The sequence below is a fragment of the Gorilla gorilla genome, chromosome 14 (genome assembly GCF_029281585.2).
Source record: "Gorilla gorilla gorilla isolate KB3781 chromosome 14, NHGRI_mGorGor1-v2.1_pri, whole genome shotgun sequence".
Classification (NCBI taxonomy): Eukaryota; Metazoa; Chordata; class Mammalia; order Primates; family Hominidae; genus Gorilla; species Gorilla gorilla.
In genome coordinates, this window is record NC_073238.2 from 119,143,127 (window position 1) to 119,148,541 (window position 5,415).

The window sequence follows — 5,415 nt, forward strand, 5'->3', positions numbered from 1 at the left end:
CCTATTAGCTACAGTTAAGTAAATTGAGGACTTTGTTACAGTTAAGTAAATTGACAACTTTCCAGAGCCAGAGGAACACTATTTCTCAAAGTGTATTTCCCAGAACACTCACTGAAGAAGATAATAATATATATTCTGGTGAGTTGTGATGTTATCGTAATTGTCAAAGAAATTTCAAACTGTTCAGCTCATACTGGACATCTCTGAAAAGATACATCATCATCATCATCATCATCAACACACAAAAACACTCACGTTCTTTATCATCTTTTTAACTTAGCATTTTCAAAATTTTCTTATCAAGACAGCGATTTGTCTTAGCTTTGACTGTCATAACAAAATATCATAGACTGTGTGACTTAAATAACAGAAATACATATTCTCACATTTCTGGAGGCTATAAGTCCAAGATGAAGATGCTGGCCAATTCTGTTCCTAGTGAGGGCTCTCTTCCCAGCTTGTAGACAGTCACCTTTAACACCTTTATTGTTGAATGAATAATATGTTCAGATGGGGCAAATATCAAACAATATTTAAAAACAGATAGGATATCTTTTTCCATTCAACATAATTATCCGACCCAAAATACAAACACAAATAAACACAAACAAATCAATGTATGTACCACTCCTTCACTTAAAACTTATAAGCCCTTTCCATCTTCACAATATTATCTATTAATATTTGAATTTTTTTATCATAGTTTGTTGAATCTGCTCTGCCATAGAGACTGTTTCTACTCTTTTGCTGTGGTTAAAGCAAAAGTTTCGGTGAAAATACTTGCACATATTTCCACATAATTATTAAATTTCTAGAATTTTAATTGCTAGATAAATGTTACATGCATACACCATGTTTTTCACAGATAATTGCCAAACTGCCTCTGTGGGGTTATAGTATAGGCAATTTCTGGCTTCAAGACACTATGTTATTAAATTTTTATATTTTTGCCAATGTGATAGGTAAACTTGTGTATCTGTGTGGTTTTAATGTGCGTTTTTCTTATGAGCATGTCTGGTGCTCTCTCCAAATACTTAAGAGGGTTTCTGTTGTTTTTGAATCAGCAACATTTACTACTTATTCTATTGGGTGGTCAATCTTTTATTGTACATTTACAATAGCTATACATATTTCAGGGAAATTGGTCTTTTGACATTAATATGAGATGAATAAACTTTAATCTTTATTCCCTGACTTCTTGGTTAAATCACAGGAGAAAAGCCTTTCTTATTTTAAATGCTTATAATAATTCACATAGGTAGTACTTTGATGATTTTATTTTTAACATTTAAAAGTTTTAATCCATTAACAATCATCTTTGATTATAGCAGGAAATATGGATGCAAATTTATTATTTTGCCAGAAGGCGAAACAATGCCGTGTGCACTATTTTAAACCAATTGTCAAATTTTCTTAGCTTCCAAAACATTCATTTGATATGCCAACGAATACTAATTCCTATGTTTATTTAGGTTTATCTCTGGACTGCTAGTATGTTCTTTCTTCTACTATTCCATTACTTTACTATACCAGAATCACAACATTTTATGTTTTTTAGTTTATACAATATGTTTCCATTTAGGCTAGTTGTAGTGACTACTTACTGTTCTTTTTTTCCTAGAGTTTCCCTTGGTGTTATTATTTGTTTATTTTCTTCCATATAAACTTAAAAATCAAACAGTTAAAAATAATTTCGCTTGATATTTTAATCAGGATATTGTTAAATTTATAAGTTAACTAACGGAGAATTATTTCACAATGTTGAAAATCTTCTTATCCAACATCATTTTATGTCATTTCTCTTGTTTAAGGTATGTTTTGTGCTGATAAGAAGCTTTTAAAAATTTACTTCATATAGTTCTTGGAGTATCATTTTATACCTGATTATTTTATATAAATATGCACATGCATTTGTATTTGTGTTCATATACATTTATGTTTATATATGTTTAATTCATATCATATAATTAAATGTAAAATATATATAAAATTATTTAAAAAATGAATGTTGAGTTTAAAGAATTCTTAAAGAGTGAATGCCCAGATGGCTTATCTATAAATGAAGTATATTTTATAGAGATGTTGGTATGGCTTGGTTCTGTGTCCCCACCCAAATCTCATGTGAAATTGTGATCCTCAGTGTCGCAGGAGGGGCCTGGTGGAAGGTGATTGGGTCATGCGGGCGGATATCCCCCTTGCTGTTTTGGAGATAGTGAGTTCTCTTGAGATCTGGTTAAGTGTGTAGCACCTCTTCCTTTGCTCTCTCTCTCTCTCCTGCTCTGCCGTGGGCAGATATGCCTGCTTCCCTTTCACTTTTGCCCACCACTGTAAGTTTCCCAAAGGCTTCCTAGCCATGCTTCCAGTTCAGCCTGCAGACCATGAGCCAGTTAAATCTATTTTCTTTATGAATTACCCAGTCTCAGGTAGTTCTTTATAACAATGCGAGAACAGATTAATGTAGATGTATATAGCTCAGCTCTAGATTTAGAGCACAATAGCTGTAGTTCATTTATTTTAATTACTGTATACTATGCATTTCATGAATGCACCACAATTTTGTGAATGACCATTTAAATAGTTTCCAATATTTGATTTTTATGAGCCATGCCATTATAAACGTTTCTGTACAACATTCCAATCCACATGCACATAAACTCTTTCAATACAGATACCTAGGAACACAATTACTAGAATTATAGGGTTTGGGCAGCTTTAAATATACACAAGTCCAGTCTTTTCCACGATTTCTATTCAAGACCTTATATTTGAACTACAGTCCTCTCCAACAAGTGTTTATTTGCCATTACCATAAAGTCTAAAACAAACAAATCCCAAATTGACTCGTTCGTCTTTTCTCACATGGGAGCCTTCTACAGTGCTTCCTCTCTCAATGATCAAAGCCAGTAACCTCTGAATCATTCCTGACACTCTGTTCTACCTCTCTGCCTTTATTGTCACATTTTGTTGATTTTCCTCCTCTATATCTTTAAATGTGTCCACTTCTTTCCAAATTTGTGACCAAACCCCTGAGTTAGGCTCCCAACGTCTGTTGCTTACAATACCGATGCTTGCCTCTAAAGAGTTCCTACCGTATCTTTTCTTGACAACCCTCATCTCCTCATAATATAATCTTATACATAATATAATCTTATACATAATATAATGTAGGAAAACATTATATTATGTGACCTATGATGTTAAATTGTATGTATAATGTTTCCCTATATATGCATTTATATATAATGAATGTATATATGTATATAAATGCATATATATTTATAAATAAGTGCATATACATTTTTATATATAAATGCATATATGTATATATAAATGCATATAAATGTATATATATGTATGTGTATATATATGGTATCACGTAGAGTATTTATGTTTAATAAAAAAGCTTTCTTAGTGGCCAGGCATGGTGGCTCACGCCTGTCTGTTACCCCAACACTTTGGGAGGCTGAGTGGGGGGCGGATCACCTGAGGTTTGGAGTTCTAGACCAGCCTGGCCAACATGGAGAAACCCCATCTTACTAAAAAGTACAAAATTAGCCGGGTGTGGTGGCACATGCCTGTAATCCCAGCTACTTGGCAGGCTAAAGCAGTAGAATAGTTCAAACCTGGGAGGCAGAGGTTAAGGTGAGCCGAGATCATGCCATTGCACTCCAGCCGGGGCAACAAGAGCGAAACTCCATCTCAAAAAGAAAAAAAAAAAAAAAGCTTTCTTAGAATTTAGACATAGATTTTTATTGTATGCATCTTGTGCATACAAAGGAAGAAAATAAGTGAAATAAGTTTAAGTTATGATGTTAACTTCATATTGAGTTCAAGTCTCCCAAATCACCTTGCTACTCAGAAATATCAGTGCCATATATTTTCACACAACATCATAGCATCTACCTTCAAGACAGTTGGGGGTGCAGCATTATCAGCAGACTGATAAATTGATGTCTGACACCAAAACAATAGTCCTTTTTGACGCATAAATTTTTTACACCAGGTCCTCATGGCTTCACATTTTTTCATCTGTCTAGCTATTTGAAAGTTTATCTTGACATCAATTCCATTGTTTGCTGTGCTATTTGCAATACTAACACAAGCAAGATGCAGTAGAGTTTTATCAACGTATGGATATCTTACTTCCTTAGGACTCATAAAGCACTTTCTTGCTACTTTGGAAGAAAATGTGAAATTGTAATCATTCCTCCAATGACAAATATTTCCTTCACTGATATTAAATTTACTTCCTGCTGCTTGAGTTCCATGCTTTTCTATAGAACCAATAACTTATTGTTTTAATGCTGACTCATAGTATGAGTTTTTGAATATATTTTAATTGACAAATATCCTAATGTAGAACCAAAAATATTCAAGTCAGTTAAAAATGATGACACTAACAAACTCTGACCTATGTCTTTCTAGGCCAAGAAGAAATACATCCTGCCTTTTGCTTACTGATGACAATTGTAAGACACATTCTGAGTTCATACATATTAAAAGGTGAAAATGTGTATATCTCATATTTGATAAAATATGGCATTTTAAAATTTATAATATTTACCAGGTTCATGCCAGGCACAAAAATAAATCCAAAGGATCAAAGAATGAGTATGTAAGAAAAAAAATCAAGGGAAGCAAAAGATTATCATTAAGACAAAACATGAAATGATTCAGCTTGCTTTTAATTCCCTTTATTTTTATATGGCTTACATGCAAATCTCTTCCAAATAAGCACTTACTGATTGATAATCCTGATCTAAATGTTCTTAAGTGGTTGTAAGTAAATTTCAAAACTTACAAATCACTGCAAAGAGTCTCAACTGCCTTTCATTATCCACTGATGAAAGACGGGGTGTGATGTTAGTGCCCTGCCTTGGTGAGTAACATGACCCTGTGTGGGGTACATGAAGACGCTCCTTTGTCAGATCCTCCAAGCTCAGGATTTCTCTCGCAGGGTGCTTTGTTTTGTCAAGTCTGTGAATAAAAAAATAAGTTAAAAAAGGTATACAGAATATCTTAATGCTAATTCCAAACAATAACATTTTCCTGGCCGGGTGCGGTGGCTTACGCCTGTAATCCCAGCACTTTGGGAAAGCGGAGGCGGGCGGATCACGAGGTCAGGAGATCGAGACCATCCTGGCCAACACAGTGAAACCCCGTCTCTACTAAAAATACAAAAAATTAGCCGGGCTTGGTGGCGGGCGCCTCTAGTCCCAGCTACTCGGCAGGCTGAGGAGGGGAATGGCATGAACCCGGGAGGCGGAGCTTACAGTGAGCCAAGATGGCGCCACTGCACCGCAGCCTGGGCGACAGAGCTAGACTCCATCTCAAAAAAAAAAAATTTCCCTACAGTCATAATGTCAATGATTCTAAAATGAAGCAGTCAACTTTGCTAGAATGAAAATTTGCCAT

At 34.7% G+C, this 5,415-nt stretch overlaps 1 long non-coding RNA gene across 1 annotated transcript; it reads right to left on the reverse strand.

Moving 5' to 3' along the window:
- Positions 1–416: 416 nt before the first annotated feature.
- Positions 417–5,187, reverse strand: LOC129526280 (uncharacterized). The gene is made up of 3 exons (XR_008670912.1): positions 4,802–5,187; positions 3,624–3,698; positions 417–481 (listed from the first exon to the last, which is right to left on the reverse strand). It is a non-coding gene; the product is annotated as an uncharacterized lncRNA (long non-coding RNA).
- Between the last annotated feature and the right edge of the window lie 228 nt (positions 5,188–5,415).